Source organism: Oncorhynchus kisutch, linkage group LG15 (assembly GCF_002021735.2).
Source record: "Oncorhynchus kisutch isolate 150728-3 linkage group LG15, Okis_V2, whole genome shotgun sequence".
Lineage (NCBI taxonomy): Eukaryota > Metazoa > Chordata > Actinopteri > Salmoniformes > Salmonidae > Oncorhynchus > Oncorhynchus kisutch.
Window position 1 is genome coordinate 14,668,533 of NC_034188.2, and position 19,412 is coordinate 14,687,944.

At 45.4% G+C, this 19,412-nt stretch overlaps 1 protein-coding gene across 2 annotated transcripts in view; it reads left to right on the forward strand.

Moving 5' to 3' along the window:
• LOC109879771 (NEDD4-binding protein 3-A-like) overlaps nucleotides 1–19,412 on the forward strand; it is a 97,951-nt gene that overhangs the window by 6,674 nt on the left and 71,865 nt on the right. The window lies entirely within an intron of this gene.

Sequence of the window (19,412 nt, forward strand, 5' to 3'; positions counted from 1 at the left end):
GTTGTCGTGGAGACCAGAGGCCACTTGTGACCCCTTGATCTATGGAATCATGGTGTATTGTGGGAGTGGGTCAGAGTGTGTGTGTGTGTGAGGCTGAAGGACCAGTTCAGGTATGAGTTGGGCTTTTTCAAACTGTGTAAGCAGAATGTGCACTGCACTCACACAATACTGCACTCACACAATACTCTCAATTCAATTCAATTCAAGGGCTTTATTGGCATGGGAAACATGTGTTAACATTGCCAAAGCAAGTGAGGTAGATAATATATATAAAGTGAATATATAAAGTGAAAAACTCTCTCTCTCTCTCTCTCTCTCTCGTGCTCTCTCTCTTCCTCAAACACACACACTAGGTATGTTTTGTATTGATAACTCCCATTCCTATTTATTTGACAGAACCTGAATATATTAAGATGTGGCCTGGCTGGATAGGTAGCTAGCTGAGGGGGAAAAGATAAAATGGTTCTCACTGACAACAAGCCTGGTCACGGTGAGGTAATGAGCTTTGGGAGTAGAGGGCTGAGAGAGCACTACTGATTGATGGAAAACACACACACACACACACACACACACACACACACACACACACACACACACACACACACACACACACACACACACACACACACACACACACACTGTCAGGTGAGGAGTGACAAACTACGTGCTGTCTCTGGTTGGACTCGTCACCCTCCAAAAATGCTTCCCCTGAGAGAGTGCTATCGGTGAGGGAAGATTTCAGGAGAGACAGCTAGGAGAGACCAGGGCTGATATCTCCCTGTCCCTCAGACAGCTAGGAGAGACCAGGGCTGATATCTCCCTGTCCCTCAGATCGTTAGGAGAGACCAGGGCTGATATCTCCCTGTCCCTCAGACAGCTAGGAGAGACCAGGGCTGATATCTCCCTGTCCCTTTGACAGCTACTAGGAGAAACCAGGGCTGATATCTCCCTGTCCCTCAGACTGTTAGGAGAGACCATGGCTGATATCTCCCTGTCCCTCAGACAGCTAGGAGAGACCAAGGCTGATATCTCCCTGTCCCTTTGACAGCTGCTAGGAGAAACCAGGCCTGATATCTCCCTGTCCCTTTGACAGCTGCTAGGAGAGACCAGGGCTGATATCTCCCTGTCCCTCAGACAGCTAGGAGAGACCAGGGCTGATATCTCCCTGTCCCTTTGACAGCTACTAGGAGAAACCAGGGCTGATATCTCCCTGTCCCTCAGACCGTTAGGAGAGACCATGGCTGATATCTCCCTGTCCCTCACACTGCTGTTAGGAAAGACCATGGCTAATATCTCCCTGTCCCTCAGACAGCGAGGAGAGACCATGGCTGATATCTCCCTGTCCCTCACACGGCTGCTAAGAGAGACCAGGGCTGATATCTCCCTGTCCCTCAGACAGTTAACAAGGCTTGACTCTCAGGGTAGGAGTCAGGACAGCCTGCTAATCAACACACTAATCACCCTGTCAGATCACTGCTGCTCTCTCTCTCTCTCTCTCTCTCTCTCTCTCTCTCTCTCTCTGTCTCTCTCTTTCTCTCTCTCTCTCTCTCTCTCTCTCTCTCTCACACACACTCTGTCTCTCTGTCGCTCTCTCTATTTCTCTCTCCCTGTCTCTCTCTCTCTCTGTCTCTCGTAATTATATTCAATTCAAGGGGCTTTATTGGCATATGTTAACATTGCCAAAGCAAGTGAGGTAGATAATATACAAAAATGACAAACATTAAAAATCAACTGTAAACATTACACTCATAGAAGTTCCAAAAGGATAAAGACATTATGTCATATCTCTCTCTGTCTCTCTCTGTAACGTGCGTTGTTTGAAGGAGACCAAGGCGCAGCGTAATTTGTGGTCATCATATTTATTTAAATGAGAACCAACAACAAAATAACAAAGTGAAACCAAAAATAATGTACCGTTCCGTAGGCTACAAGAGCTGTACAAAAACAAGATCCCACAACATAGGTGGGGAAAATGCTACCTTAGTATGATTCCCAATCAGAGACAACGATAGACAGCTGCCCCCCCCCCCCCCCAAAGGTGTGGACTCCCGGCCGTAAACCTGAACCTATAGGGGATGGTCCGGGTGGGCATCTACCCAGGACGGCGGCTTTGGTTCGGGGCATAGACCCCGCTCCACCTCTGGCTCCCCCCACTTTGGTGGCGCCCCCGGACTGGGGACTGTCGCTGGAGGCTCCGGACTGAGGACCGTCGCTGGAGACTCCGGACTGGGTACGTCGCTGGAGGCTCCGGACCGGGGACCGTCGCTGGAGGCTCCGGACCGTAGACCGTCGCTACAGGCTCCGGACCGGGGACCGTCGCTGGAGGCTCGGGACTGGAGACCGTCGCTGGAGGCTCCAGACAGATCAACGCTGGAGGCTTTGTGCCATGGATCCTCACTGCAGGCTCCGGGCCATGGATCATCACTGGAGGCTTCGTGCCATGGATCATCACTGGAGGCTTCGGGCCATGGATCATCACTGGAGGCTTCCTACGTGGAGCCGGAACAGGTCTCACCGGACTGAGGAGACATACTGGAAGCCTGGTGCGTGGAGTTGCCACAGGGCTTACCAGGCTGGGGAGACATACTGGAAGCCTGGTGCGTGGAGCTGCCACAGGGCAAACCAGGCTGGGGAGACATACTGGAGGCCTGGTACGTGGAATCGTAACAGGTCTCACCGGACTGGGGAGATGCACTGGAAGCCTGGTGCATGGAGCAGGCACCGGATACACTGGGCCGTGGAGGAGCACTGGAGGTCTCAAGCGTAGAGCCGGCACAACCCGTCCTGGCTGGATGGTTACTTTCGCCCGGCAAATGTGGGGCGCTGGCACAGGACGCACTGGGCTGTGCAGACGCACCAGAGACACAGTGCGCAGAGCCGGCGCAGGATATCCTGGGCCGAAGAGATGCACTGGAGGCCAGGAGCGCTGAGCCGGCACCCTGGCTGGATGCCCACTCTAGCTTGTCCAATGCGGGGAGCTGGAAAAATGCGCACCGGGCTGTGACTGCGCACTGGAAACATGGTGTGCATCACCGCATAGCATGGCGCCCGACCGGTCACACGCTCCCCACGGTAAGCACGTGTGCCCACCAAACATTTTTTGGAGCTGCCTCTCGGGCTTCCGTGCCGTGACCCCTTGTATAGTTGCCGTTCCTCTAATTCCCCGTATCCTCGCCGTTCCGCTCTAGCTGCTTCTATCTCCTCCCTTGGACGGTGATACTCTCCAACCTGCGCCCAGGGACCCTTGCCTTCCAATATCTCCTCCCTTGGACGGTGATACTCTCCAGCCTGCACCCAGGGACCCTTGCCTTCCAATATCTTCTCCCATGTCCACTCCTACAGAAAACGCTGCTTGGTCTTTTTGTGGTGGGATCTTCTGTAACATGCGTTGTTTGAAGGAGACCAAGGTGCAGCGTAATTTGTGGTCATCATATTTATTTAAATGAGAACCAGCAACAAAATAACAAAGTCAAACCAAAAATAATGTACCGTTCCGTAGGCTACAAGAGCTGTTCAAAAACAAGATCCCACAACATAGGTGGGGAAAATGCTACCTTAGTATGATTCCCAATCAGAGACAACGATAGACAGCTGCCTCTGACTGGGAACCACATTCAGCCAAACACGAAGAAATACAAAACATAGAATGCCCACCCCACATCACACCCTGACCTCACCAAATAGAGAAATAAAATGGCTCTCTTAAGGTCAGGGCGTGACACTCTCCTTCTGTCTGTCTCTCTCTCTCTATCTCTCTCTCTCCCTCTCTCTCTGTCAATTCAATTTCAATTTAAGGGCTTTATTGGCATTGGAAACATGGTATTTCACCCAATGTTTAAATGTTTTTATATTTTTATTTCACCTTTATTTAACCAGGTAGGCTAGTTGAGAACACCTTTATTTAACCAGGTAGGCTAGTTGAGAACACCTTTATTTAACCAGGTAGGCTAGTTGAGAACACCTTTATTTAACCAGGTAGGCTAGTTGAGAACACCTTTATTTAACCAGGTAGGCTAGTTGAGAACACATTTATTTAACCAGGTAGGCTAGTTGAGAACACCTTTATTTAACCAGGTAGGCTAGTTGAGAACACCTTTATTTAACCAGGTAGGCTAGTTGAGAACACCTTTATTTAACCAGGTAGGCTAGTTGAGAACACCTTTATTTAACCAGGTAGGCTAGTTGAGAACACCTTTATTTAACCAGGTAGGCTAGTTGAGAACACCTTTATTTAACCAGGTAGGCTAGTTGAGAACACCTTTATTTAACCAGGTAGGCTAGTTGAGAACACCTTTATTTAACCAGGTAGGCTAGTTGAGAACACCTTTATTTAACCAGGTAGGCTAGTTGAGAACACCTTTATTTAACCAGGTAGGCTAGTTGAGAACACCTTTATTTAACCAGGTAGGCTAGTTGAGAACACCTTTATTTAACCAGGTAGGCTAGTTGAGAACACCTTTATTTAACCAGGTAGGCTAGTTGAGAACAAGTTCTCATTTGCAACTGCGACCTGGCCAAGATAAAGCATAGCAGTGTGAACAGACAACACAGAGTTACACATGGAGTAAACAATTAAGAAGTCAATAACACAGTAGAAAAAAAAGGGAGTCTATATACATTGTGTGCAAAAGGCATGAGGAGGTAGGCGAATAAATACAATTTTGCAGAATAACACTGGAGTGATAAATGATCAGATGGTCATGTACAGGTAGAGATATTGGTGTGCAAAAGAGCAGAAAAGTAAATAAATAAAAACCGTATGGGGATGAGGTAGGTAAAAATGGGTGGGCTATTTACCGATAGACTATGTACAGCTGCAGCGATCGGTTAGCTGCTCAGATAGCAGATGTTTGAAGTTGGTGAGGGAGATAAAAGTCTCCAACTTCAGCGATTTTTGCAATTCGTTCCAGTCACAGGCAGCAGAGAACTGGAACGAAAGGCGGCCAAATGAGGTGTTGGCTTTAGGGATGATCAGTGAGATACACCTGCTGGAGCGCGTGCTACGGGTGGGTGTTGCCATCGTGACCAGTGAACTGAGATAAGGCGGAGCTTTACCTAGCATGGACTTGTAGATGACCTGGAGCCAGTGGGTCTGGCGACGAATATGTAGCGAGGGCCAGCTGACTAGAGCATACAGGTCGCAGTGGTGGGTGGTATAAGGTGCTTTAGTGACAAAACGGATGGCACTGTGATAAACTGCATCCAGTTTCCTGAGTAGAGTGTTGGAAGCAATTTTGTAGATGACATCGCCGAAGTCGAGGATCGGTAGGATAGTCAGTTTTACTAGGGTAAGTTTGGCGGTGTGAGTGAAGGAGGCTTTGTTGCGGAATAGAAAGCCGACTCTAGATTTGATTTTCGATTGGAGATGTTTGATATGAGTCTGGAAGGAGAGTTTACAGTCTAGTCAGACACCTAGGTACTTATAGATGTCCACATATGCATTTAGTTTTACTTGTATTTAAGAGCAATTGGAGGGCACGGAAGGAGAGTTGTATGGCATTGAAGCTTGCCTGGAGGGTTGTTAACACAGTGTCCAAAGAAGGGCCAGAAGTATACAGAATGGTGTCGTCTGCGTAGAGGTGGATCAGAGACTCAATAGCAGCAAGAGCGACATCATTGATGTATACAGAGAATAGAGTCGGTCCAAGAATTGAACCCTGTGGCACCCCCATAGAGACTGCTGGAGGACCGGACAGCAGGCCCTCCGATTTGACACACTGAACTCTGTCTGCAAAGTAGTTGGTGAACCAGGCAAGGCAGTCATCAGAAAAACCGAGGCTACTGAGTCTGCCGATAAGAATATGGTGATTGACAGAGTCGAAAGCCTTGGCAAGGTCGATGAAGACGGCTGCACAGTACTGTCTTTTATCGATGGCGGTTATGATATCGTTTAGTACCTTAAGCGTGGCTGAGGTGCACCCGTGACCGGCTCTGAAACCAGATTGCACAGCAGAGAAGGTACGGTGGGATTCGAGATGGTCAGTGACCTGTTTGTTGACTTGGCTTTCGAAGACCTTCGAAACTGCGGCAGCTTTCCAATCCTTGGGGATCTCAGACGATATGAAAGAGAGGTTTGAACAGGCTGGTAATAGGGGTTGCGACAATGGCGGCGGATAGTTTCAGAAATAGAGGGTCCAGATTGTCAAGCCCAGCTGATTTGTATGGGTCCAGGTTTTGCAGCTCTTTCAGAACATCTGCTATCTGGATTTGGGTAAAGGAGAACCTGGAGAGGCTTGGGCGAGTAGCTGCGGGGGGGGCGGAGCTGTTGGCCGAGGTTGGAGTAGCCAGGCGGAAGGCATGGCCAGCCGTTGAGAAATGCTTGTTGAAGTTTTCGATAATCATGGATTTATCGGTGGTGACCTAGCCTCAGTGCAGTGGGCAGCTGGGAGGAGGTGCTCTTGTTCTCCATGGTCTTCACAGTGTCCCAGAACTTTTTGGAGTTGGAGCTACAGGATGCAAATTTCTGCCTGAAGAAGCTGGCCTTAGCTTTCCTGACTGACTGCGTGTATTGGTTCCTGACTTCCCTGAACAGTTGCATATCGCGGGGACTATTCGATGCTATTGCAGTCCGCCACAGGATGTTTTTGTGCTGGTCGAGGGCAGTCACGTCTGGAGTGAACCAAGGGCTATATCTGTTCTTAGTTCTGCATTTTTTGAACGGAGCATGCTTATCTAAAATGGTGAGGAAGTTACTTTTAAAGAATGACCAGGCATCCTCAACTGACGGGATGAGGTCAATGTCCTTCCAGGATACCCGGGCCAGGTCGATTAGAAAGGCCTGCTCACAGAAGTGTTTTAGGGAGCGTTTGACAGTGATGAGGGGTGGTCGTTTCACTGCGGCTCCGTAGCGGATACAGGCAATGAGGCAGTGATCGCTGAGATCCTGGTTGAAGACAGCGGAGGTATATTTGGAGGGCCAGTTGGTCAGGATGACGTCTATGAGGGTGCCCTTGTTTACAGATTTAGGGTTGTACCTGGTGGGTTCCTTGATGATTTGTGTGAGATTGAGGGCATCTAGCTTAGATTGTAGGACTGCCGGGGTGTTAAGCATATCCCAGTTTAGGTCACCTAACAGAACAAACTCTGAAGCTAGATGGGGGGCGATCAATTCACAAATGGTGTCCAGGGCACAGCTGGGAGCTGAGGGGGGTCAGTAGCAGGCGGCAACAGTGAGAGACTTATTTCTGGAGAGAGTCATTTTCAAAATTAGTAGTTCGAACTGTTTGGGTATGGACCTGGAAAGTATGACATTACTTTGCAGGCTATCTCTGCAGTAGACTGCAACTCCTCCCCCTTTGGCAGTTCTATCTTGACGGAAAATGTTATAGTTGGGTATGGAAATCTCAGAATTTTTGGTGGCCTTCCTGAGCCAGGATTCAGACACGGCAAGGACATCAGGGTTGGCAGAGTGTGCTAAAGCAGTGAGTAAAACAAACTTAGGGAGGAGGCTTCTGATGATGACATGCATGAAACCAAGGCTTTTTCGATCACAGAAGTCAACAAATGAGGGTGCCTGGGGACATGCAGGGCCTGGGTTTACCTCCACATCACCCGCGGAACAGAGGAGGAATAGCATGAGGGTGCGGCTAAAGGCTATCAAAACTGGTCGCCTAGAGCGTTGGGGACAGAGAATGAAAGGAGCAGATTTCTGGGCATGGTAGAATATATTCAGGGCATAATGCGCAGACAGGGGTATGGTGGGGTGCGGGTACAGCGGAGGTAAGCCCAGGCACTGGGTGATGATGAGAGAGGTTGTATCTCTGGACATGCTGGTTGTAATGGGTGAGGACACCGCATGTGTGGGAGGTGGGACAAAGGAGGTATCAGGGGTATGAAGAGTGGAACTAGGGGCTCCATTGTAAACTAAAACAATGATAACTAACCTGAACAACAGTATACAAGGCATATTGACATTTGAGAGAGACATACAGCGAGGCATACAGTAATCACAGGTGTTGAATTGGGAGAGCTAGCTAAAACAGTAGCTAAAACAGTAGGTGAGACAACAACAGCTAATCAGCTAGCACAACAACAGCAGGTAAAATGGCGTTGACTAGGCAGGGAGGGTCGGATTAACTACACACAGAGCCTGAGTGCGGCTGGGGCCGACAGATAAAACATAAACAAGCAGAATGGAATACCGTGATTAATGGACAGTCCAGCATGCATCAGCTATGTAGCCAAGTGATCAGTGTCCAGGGGGCAGCGGTGGATGGGGCAGGGAAGCTAGACTGGCGAGTATTATCCAGGTAAAAAAAACTGGCTGGCGGTGCAGAAGGTAAAGGCCGCTAGCAGTGGCTAACAATGACTAAATAGCTTGTAGCTAGTTAGCTGGTTAGCTTCTGGAGGTTCTTGAATGTGTTCTAAAAATTCAAAATAATAGCGATTCCGTATCACATTGGGTGAGGCAGGTTACCGGAAGGTATAATCGAATTAAAAATCGAAAAGAGATTGAAAGTAAATATGGGTCCGGTGAGTGGTTGGGACGCGGCGATTCAGACGGTTAGCAGGCCTGTGCTAACAAGCTAACAGTTAGTAGGCCGGGGCTGAACAAGGTAGCAGTTAGTGGACCGGGGCTAAACAAGCTAGCAGTTAGCAGGCCGAATTAGCAAGCAAGGAGATAGCAAGGGCTAGAAAGTTAGCCTTTGGGGGACGTCACGATGGGGTGAGTCTGTTTATGCCTCTTCATGCGGTGACATCGATAGACCGGTCGTGGGTCCGGATAATGTAGCCCAGGAGTATGCTTCGGGGGTAGCACAGGAGCTCTGGCCGGGCTAGCTTCAAGCTAAATGGATGGAAACACTAGCCAGGAGTAATCATCCGGGGTTGCAGTTAGCTAGTTAGCTAGTTGTGAAGATCCAGCTGAAAATGTTCCGTTTGCGGTGGGAATCCGGTGGGAATCCGGGGATAAAAAAATAAAAATAATAGGTCCGTTATGATCTGGTTAGAGTCGCGTTGTTCGAACTGGCAAGAGCTTTCCGCGCTAAAGGTTAGCTGATGACCGGTTAGCTGAAGACCGCTAGCAATGGTTTGCTGACTGATAGCTGGTAGTTAGCTGGCTAGCTTCAGTTAAGGGGTTCCGGATCCGAAGTAAATATAAATACTTTAGAAAAAAAAGCTGATCCGCGCTACATTGGGTGAGGCGGGTTGCAGGAGAGTATTTAGAAGTTGAGGTTTAGCAAAATGTTTTAAAAGATATGCGAAGAAAAATATATTTAAAAAAAACAAAACGATATATACAAGAGACACGACACGACAAGACGTCTGACTGCTACGCCATCAATAGATATGGGAGTTTATCAAAATTGGATTTGTTTTCAAACTCTTTGTGGGTCTGTGTAATCTGAGGGAAATATGTGTCTCTAATATGGTCGTACATGTGGCAGGAGGTTTAAGAAGTGCACCTCAGATTCCACCTAATTTTGTGGGGAGTGTGCATATAGCCTGTCTTCTCTTGAGAACCAGGTCTGCCTATGGCAGCCTTTCTCAATAGCACGGCTATGCTCACTGAGTGTACATAATCAAAGTTTTCCTTAATTTTGGGTCATTCAAAGTGGTTAGGTATTCTGCCACTGTGTACTCTCTGTTTAGGGCCAAATAGCATTCTAGTTTGCTCTGTTTTTTTGTTAATTCTTTCCAATGTGTCAAGTAGAGGTCGACCGATTATGATTTTTCAACACCGATACCGATTATTGGAGGACCCCAAAAAGCCGATGCCGATTAATCTGCCGATTTTAATTTTTTATATTTTTTATATGTAATGACAATTACAACAATACTGAATGAACACTTATTTTAACTTAATATAATACATCAATAAAATCAATTTAGCCTCAAATAAATAATGAAACATGTTCACATTGGTTTAAATAATGCAAAAACACAGTGTTGGAGCTGAAAGTAAAAGTGCAATATGTGCCATGTAAGAAAGCTAATGTTTAAGTTCATTGCTCAGAACATGAGAACATATGAAAGCTGTTTGTTCCTTTTAACATGAGTCTTCAATATTCCCATGTACAAAGTTTTAGGTTGTAGTCATTATAGGAATTATAGGACTATTTCTCTATACGATTTGTATTTCATATACCTTTGACTATTGGATGTTCTTATAGGCACTTTAGTATTGCCAGTGTAACAGTATAGCTTCCGTCCCTCTCCTCGCCCCTACCTGGGCTCGAACCAGGAACACTTCGACAACAATCACCCTCGAAGCATCGTTACCCATCGCTCCACAAAATCCGCGGCCTTTGCAGAGCAAGGGGAACAACTACTCCAAGTCTCCGAGCAAGTGACGTTTGTAACGTTATTAGCACGCACACCGCTAACTAGCTAGCCCTTACACATCGGTTACACCAGCCTAATCTCGGGAGTTGATAGGCTTGAAGTCATAAACAGCTCAATGCTTGAAGCACTGTGAAGTGCTGCTGGCAAAACGCATGAAAGTGCTGTTTGAATGAATGCTTACGAGCCTGCTGCTGCCTACCACCTCTCAGTCAGACTGCTCTATCAAATATTAAATCATAGACTTAATTATAACATAATAACACACAGAAATACGAGGCTTTGGTCATTAATATGGTCAAATCCGGAAACGATCATCTCGAAAACAAGACGTTTATTCTTTCAGTGAAATACGGAACTGTTACATATTTTATCTCACGGGTGGCATCCATAAGTCTAAATATTCCTGTTACATTGCACAACCTTCAATGTTATGTCATAATTACGTAAAATTCTGGCAAATTTGGCAGCCCAAACTGTTGCATATTCACTGACTCTGCGTGCAAGGAATGCAAGAGAAGTGACAATTTCAACTGGTTAATATTGTCTGCTAACCTGGATTTCTTTTAGCTAAATATGCAGGTTTAAAAATATATACTTCTGTGTATTGATTTTAAGAAATGTTTGCAAATGCGCTTTTGTTAAATCATCCCCCGTTTGGCGAAGTAGGCTGTCTTTGTTAGGAAGAAATAGTCTTCACACAGTTCGCAATGAACCAGGTTACACAGTTCGCAATGAGTCATGTTAGCAGGCAATATTAACTAAATATGCAGGTTTAAAAATACATACTTGTGTATTGATTTTAAGAAAGGCATTGATGTTTATGGTTAGGTACACATTGGAGCAACAACAGTCCTTTTTCGCGAATACGCACCGCATCGATTATATGCAACGCAGGACATGCTAGATAAACTAGTAATATCATCAACCATGTGTAGTTAAATAGTGATTATGATTGATTGATTGATTGTTCTTAATAAGATAAGTTTAATGCTAGCTAGCAACTTACCTTGGCTTCTTACTGCATTTGCGTAACAGGCAGTCTCCTCGTGGAGTGCAATGAGAGGCAGGTGGTTAGAGGGTTGGACTAGTTAACTGTAAGGTTGCAAGATTGAATCCCCCGAGCTGACATGGTAAAAATCTGTCGCTCTGCCCCTGAACAAGACAGTTAACCCACCGTTCCTAGACCGTCATTGAAAATAAAATGTGTTCTTAACCGACTTGCCTCGTTAAATAAAGATTAAATAAAGGTGTAAAAAAAAAAATTGTCCAAAAATAACCGATTTCCGATTGTTATGAAAACTTGAAATCGGCCCTAATTAATCGGCCATTACGATTATTCGGTCGACCTCTAGTGTCAAGTAATTATCTTTTTGTTTTCTCATGATTTGGATGGGTCTAATTGTGTTGCTGTCCTGGGGCTCTGTGGGGTGTGTTAGTGTTTGTGAACAGAGCCCCAGGACCAGCTTGCTTAGGAGACTCTTCTCCACGTTCACCTCTCTGTAGGTGATGGCTCTGTGGGGTGTGTTAGTGTTTGTGAACAGAGCCCCAGGACCAGCTAGCTTAGGAGACTCTTCTCCAGGTTCACCTCTCTGTAGGTGATGGCTCTGTGGGGTCTGTTAGTGTTTGTGAACAGAGCCCCAGGACCAGCTAGCTTAGGAGACTCTTCTCCAGGTTCACATCTCTGTAGGTGATGGCTCTGTGGGGTCTGTTAGTGTTTGTGAACAGAGCCCCAGGACCAGCTAGCTTAGGAGACTATTCTCCAGGTTAACCTCTCTGTAGGTGATGGCTTTGTTATGGAAGGTTTGGCAATTGTTTCCTTTTAGGTGGTTGTAGAATTTAACGGCTCTTTTCAGGATTTTGATCATTTGTGGGTATCGCCCTAATTCCGCTTTGCATGCATTATTTGGTGTTTTACGTTGTATACAGAGGATATTTTTGCAGAATTCTGGATGCAGATTCTCAATTTGTTTTTTGTCCCATTTTGTGAATTCTTGGTTGGTGAGCGGACCCCAGACCTCACAACCATAAAGGGCAATGGGTTCTATTCAAGGCCCTTCTTGCCTCTCAGATTGTTCACAGCTTTGTGGAAATTACCTGTGGTACTGATGTTTAGGCCGATGTATGTATTGTTTTTTGTGTGCTCTAGGGCAACGGTGTTTAGATGGAATTTGTATTTGTGGTCCTGGCAACTGGACCTTTTTTGGAACAACATTATTTTTGTCTTACTGAGATTTACTGTCAGGGTCCAGGTCTGACAGAATCTGTGCAGAAGATCTAGGTGCTGCTGTAGGCCCTCCTTGGTTGGTGACAGAAGCACCAGATCATCAGCAAACAGTAGACATTTGACTTCAGATTCTTGTAGGTTGAGGCCAGGTGCTGCAGACTGTTCTAGTGCCCTCGCCAATTTGTTGATATATATGTTGAAGAGAGTGGGGCTCAAGCTGCATCCCTGCCTCACCCCCTGGCCCTGTGGAAAGAAATGTGTCAGTTTTATGCCAATTGTAATTACAAACGTGTTGTTTGTGTACATGGATTTCATAATGTTGCATGTTTTTCCCCCAACACCACTTTCCATCAATTTGTATAGCAGACCCTCATGCCAAATTGAGTCAAATGTTGTTGTTTTTATCAACAAAGCATGAGAAGAGTTTGCCTTTATTTTGGTTTGTTTGTTAGTCAATTAGGGTATGCAGGGTGAATATGTGGTCTGTCGTACTGTAATTTGCTTAAAGCCAATTTGACATTTGCTCAGTACATTGGTTTCTCTGAGGAGTCTGTGTCACGTTTTATCAAGGTGGGTGGAATCAGGCGCAGAGAGCAGGTTTCAGTGATTCAAACAGTTTATTCTCCGGCGCACAAAAAACACGGTCAACCCAACACACAGGGTGAATAATCCAACACAGGATCAAAATAGACCGGAGAATAAAACACAAGTACTACACCAAATGACACGAATACAAAAACAATCCCGCACAAAACAAGGGCGGGACAACCTAGTACATATAAGGACGTTAATTAAACTAAAATACACACAGGTGAAACTAATAAGACAAAACCAACAGACAAACGAAAAAGGGATCGGTAGTGGCTAGTAGGACGGTACAGTAAGAATGTGTCTGTGTATCAGGTCCAGGGACTGCTCGGTGACTCTGAGGAGATTAAACAGCTCTCACTAGAACTTCTTTCTCTTGTGCTGTGTCCTCTGACGCCCTGCCTTTATCCCTCTGAGAGACCCGTCTGTCGCTCTGATTAAAGACCTGCCTATTGGTGTTGATACTGAATGTACTACTTCTTGGAAGTGACTTGGAAAACAAGCTTGAGTTGAGTTGTTTTCTCTCTCTCGTTTGACTCTCTGGTACAGGGCACAGACACACTCAGTTTTCAAGTTTTAAGTTTTAATGTCACATGCACAAGTACAGTGAAATGGCTTTCTTGCAAACTCAAAACCCAACCATGCAATAATCGATAACAATGTATTACTTATTGTTAATCGTTGCTGTGATGCTCCGTTGCAGCTGCACAATGCACCTATTGTTGTTTGAATACCTGTTGCACCCCTACCTAAAAACTGTTATATTAGGTTTCTAATACTAGGTCGTTATAATTAGGGCTTCAAGCAACAAGGCTGGGTGAAACCCTATTGTATTTGTTGGCGTTGATTATTATTATTCCAGTTCTGCCAAAATGTTGTTAAAAGATGCACATTCCCGTGAGATAGTAAGGCCTAGGAGGGTGCAACCTGGCATGATGGTAAAGAGCCAAGGGCCACACGCCCCTCACCCCGTGTAACGTAGAGTTGTGAAATTCAGTACATAGGTCCCTCTCCTCACAAGGAACGCATTTGCATAAGAACCTATGAGGTCCGCAATGATGGATTTTCCGCCATTTAGAATTTTGTGAGGAACACTTAAAATGCAAAGGTTTCACAACGCAATAGTTTTCAGGTTAATATGTCAAACAATATGGTGCCTACTGACCAATAAACATTCACGTGGGTGTGGTCTGGCACTTAAATGCATATAAATCCGACACAGATATTTGTATTGTAATAAAAGTTGGTGCACATGTTCCAAACACTGTCAAGACTCAACATATGCAAGCACATTCAGATCGACCACACATTGGCCCTATAACAGGCACATGTTTATATCGCTTGATCTGTTTGACTCAGAGTGATGAAATTTGGCACACATGCTCAGGGATATAAATCTACCTAACCAGTAACGTTTGACTCAGTTTAGCTGCATGGTGACGCTGTTGAACAGGAAAAAACATTCATGCAAGCTCATTGGCTCATAGCGCCCATGTTGTTTGAGCTAGAGTCCTGGATATTGTGTTTAAAGACATGGGTACATATATGCTATAGACCAAATGTGGTGCCAATCAGTGCAGCGGTTCTGGAGAAGAAGACTTTAAAGTAGTCAACATCATTGATAATGGTCCAAAATACATCAAAAGCATATTGCATGATCTGTTTGATGTCGAGTTCTGATACTTGGCAAGCATGGTAAGGAGTACAGAAGTAGCTCATCCTAGGGCAGTGTGTCCAATGTGTCCTGAGGGTGGCACTATTTAGCCAAAGCTTGAACCCTTGGCATGGCTGCTTGCGGTTATATTTTTTCCCTTTTAATTTGGAAGTAAAATAGACTTGCATGGCATTGCACTCTCTCTCTGTCTCGACCCAGTTACCCAGACTCTGTTCCCAGTGTCCACTCCAGTATGTTTGTCTGAAGATGTGACACAGAGGCAGTGGGACAATAGTTTTATCCTCATGGAACAGGCAGCGACCCCTGACCTTTACAGGATTAAAGGTCACAGGGTGTGGGAGGGAGGGGCGGACCGGGACCACATACTGTGGTCTTTGTCTTTAAATGGCACCAACACACAGGATGGACTGAAATAGTCTTTCACTCAGTCAGTCTCTCAGTCTGGCTGGTCTCTCTGGGGTCTGTTGTTGTCCTGTGCTCACTTATAGTAAGCTGTCTACTAAATATACAAGTTTTTGTCCCTCATAAGATACAGTAGGCCTATGTCTATGGTCATGTATAGTCAGCTCAACAGTAATAGGCCTATGCCTGCTGAATGTGGCCTTGGGCACAGTGTAGTAGTAGGTCTTTGACTGCTAAATGTAGCCTTAGGCACAGTGTAGTAGTAGGTCTTTGACTGCTAAATGTAGCCTTAGGCACAGTGTAGTAGTAGGTCTATGACTGCTAAATGTAGCCTTAGGCACAGTGTAGAGCAGGCTACCAGTTTTGTCCTTCACAAGTTACAGTATTATAATATGTCTAGTTTAGACAAGGTCTTGCTGTTTTCTTCTCATCACGTTGGTTTCTGTCAGATTGTTTATCTTCCCCTGGGGAGAATAGTGATCAGCCACCCTTTGTGTGTGTTAGATAAACCCAGGCTGCTTGATATACGCTACTGTTATCCAGATCATTTAGTCTAAAGTACTGTTGTATTGTAGTACAAAAGGCCAGGAGTCATCATCCCTCTGTAAATGCCTGGGTATTATTGCTTCTTTATATGCAGTTGAAGTCGTAAGTTTACATACACCTTAGCCAAATACATTTAAATTCAGTTTTTCACAATTCCTGATATTTAATCCAAGTAAATATTCCCTGTCTTAGGTCAGTTAGGATCACCACTTTATTTTAAGAATGTGAAATGTCAGAATAATAGTAGATAGAATTTTTATTTTTTATTTTTTTTATTTTACCTTTATTTAACCAGGTAGGCAAGTTGAGAACAAGTTCTCATTTACAATTGCGACCTGGCCAAGATAAAGCAAAGCAGTTCGACAGATAAAACGACACAGAGTTACACATGGAGTAAAAACAAACATACAGTCAATAATGCAGTATAAACAAGTCTATATACAATGTGAGCAAATGAGGTGAGAAGGGAGGTAAAGGCAAAAAAGGCCAAGATGGCAAAGTAAATACAATATAGCAAGTAAAATACTGGAATGGTAGTTTTGCAATGGAAGAATGTGCAAAGTAGAAATAAAAAAAATAATGGGGTGCAAAGGAGCAAAATAAATAAATAAATTAAAATTAAATACAGTTGGGAAAGAGGTAGTTGTTTGGGCTAAATTATAGGTGGGCTATGTACAGGTGCAGTAATCTGTGAGCTGCTCTGACAGTTGGTGCTTAAAGCTAGTGAGGGAGATAAGTGTTTCCAGTTTCAGAGATTTTTGTAGTTCGTTCCAGTCATTGGCAGCAGAGAACTGGAAGGAGAGGCGGCCAAAGAAAGAATTGGTTTTGGGGGTGACTAGAGAGATATACCTGCTGGAGCGTGTGCTACAGGTGGGAGATGCTATGGTGACCAGCGAGCTGAGATAAGGGGGGACTTTACCTAGCAGGGTCTTGTAGATGACATGGAGCCAGTGGGTTTGGCGACGAGTATGAAGCGAGGGCCAGCCAACGAGAGCGTACAGGTCGCAATGGTGGGTAGTATATGGGGTTTTGGTGATAAAACGGATTGCACTGTGATAGACTGCATCCAATTTGTTGAGTAGGGTATTGGAGGCTATTTTGTAAATGACATCGCCAAAGTCGAGGATTGGTAGGATGGTCAGTTTTACAAGGGTATGTTTGGCAGCATGAGTGAAGGATGCTTTGTTGCGAAATAGGAAGCCAATTCTAGATTTAACTTTGGATTGGAGATGTTTGATATGGGTCTGGAAGGAGAGTTTACAATCTAACCAGACACCTAAGTATTTGTAGTTGTCCACGTATTCTAAGTCAGAGCCGTCCAGAGTAGTGATGTTGGACAGGCGGGTAGGTGCAGGCAGCGATCGGTTGAAGAGCATGCATTTAGTTTTACTTGCATTCAAGAGCAATTGGAGGCCACGGAAGGAGAGTTGTATGGCATTGAAGCTTGCCTGGAGGGTTGTTAACACAGTGTCCAGAGAAGGGCCGGAAGTATACAGAATGGTATCGTCTGCGTAGAGGTGGATCAGGGACTCACCAGCAGCAAGAGCGACCTCATTGATGTATACAGAGAAGAGAGTCGGTCCAAGAATTGAACCCTGTGGCACCCCCATAGAGACTGCCAGAGGTCCGGACAGCAGACCCTCCGATTTGACACACTGAACTCTATCAGAGAAGTAGTTGGTGAACCAGGCGAGGCAATCATTTGAGAAACCAAGGCTGTCGAGTCTGCCGATGAGGATATGGTGATTGACAGAGTCGAAAGCCTTGGCCAGATCAATGAATACGGCTGCACAGTAATGTTTCTTATCGATGGCGGTTAAGATATCGTTTAGGACCTTGAGCGTGGCTGAGGTGCACCCATGACCAGCTCTGAAACCAGATTGCATAGCAGAGAAGGTATGGTGAGATTCGAAATGGTCGGTAATCTGTTTGTTGACTTGGCTTTCGAAGACCTTAGAAAGGCACGGTAGGATAGATATAGGTCTGTAGCAGTTTGGGTCAAGAGTGTCCCCCCCTTTGAAGAGGGGGATGACCGCAGCTGCTTTCCAATCTTTGGGAATCTCAGACGACACGAAAGAGAGGTTGAACAGGCTAGTAATAGGGGTGGCAACAATTTCGGCAGATAATTTTAGAAAGAAAGGGTCCAGATTGTCTAGCCCGGCTGATTTGTAGGGGTCCAGATTTTGCAGCTCTTTCAGAACATCAGCTGAATGGATTTGGGAGAAGGAGAAATGGGGAAGGCTTGGGCGAGTTGCTGTTGGGGGTGCAGTGCTGTTGTCCGGGGTAGGAGTAGCCAGGTGGAAAGCATGGCCAGCCGTAGAAAAATGCTTGATTCATGAATGATTCATTTCAGTTTTTATTTCTTTCATCACATTCCCAATGGGTCAAAAGTTTACGTACACTCAAATAGTATTGGTAGCATGGTCTTTTAAATGGTTTAACTTGGGTCAAACGTTTTGGGTAGCCTTCCACAAGCTTCCCACAATAAGTTTGGTGAATTTTGGCCCATTCCTCCTGACGGAGCTGCTGTAACTGAGTCAGGTTATAGCTGCTGTAACTGAGTCAGGTTATAGCTGCTGTAACTGAGTCAGGTTATAGCTGCTGTAACTGAGTCAGGTTATAGCTGCTGTAACTGAGTCAGGTTATAGCTGCTGTAACTGAGTCAGGTTATAGCTGCTGTAACTGAGTCAGGTTATAGCTGCTGTAACTGAGTCAGGTTATAGCTGCTGTAACTGAGTCAGGTTATAGCTGCTGTAACTGAGTCAGGTTATAGCTGCTGTAACTGAGTCAGGTTATAGCTGCTGTAACTTGAGTCAGGTTTGTAGGCCTCCTTGCTCACGCACACTTTTTCAGTTCTGCCCACAAATTTCCTATGGGATTGAGGTCAGGGCTTTGTGATGGCCACTCCAATACCTTGACTTTGTTTGCCTTAAGCCATTTTGCCACAACTTTGGAAGTATACATGGGCTCATTCTCCATTTGGAAGACCCATTTGCGACCAAGCTTTAACTTCCTGACTGATGTCTTGAGATGTTGCTTCAATATATCCACAAATATTTTCTCCCTCATGATGCCATCTATTTTGTGAAGTGCACCAGTCCCTCCTCCAGCAAAGCACCCCCACAACATGATGCTGCCACCCCTGTGCTTCATGGTTGGGATTGTGTTCTTCGACTTGCAAGCCTCCCCCTTTTTCCTCCAAACATAACGATGGTCATTATGGCCAAACAGTTCTATTTTTGTTTCATCAGATCAGAGGACATTTCTCCAGAAAGTACAATTTTTGTCCCCATATGCAGAACGTGTCTCCTTCCTGAGTGGTATGACGGCTGCGTGGTCCCATGGTGTTTATACTTGCATACTATTGTTTGTACAGATGAACGTGGTACCCTCTGGCATTTGAAAATTGTTCCCAAGAATGAACCAGACTTGTGGAGGTCTACAATTTCTTTTGATCACCCATGAAGCAAAGAGGCACTGAGTTTGAAGGTAGGCCTTGAAATACATCCACAGGTACATCTCCAATTGACTCAAATGATGTCAGTTAGCTTATCAGAAGCTTCTAAAGCCATGACATATTTTTCCAAGCTGTTTAAAAACACAGTCAACTTCTGACCCAATGGAATTGTGATACGGTGAATTATACCGTATCATACCCCCGTTTCTCTCTCTCCCTGGCCATTAGTATTCCAT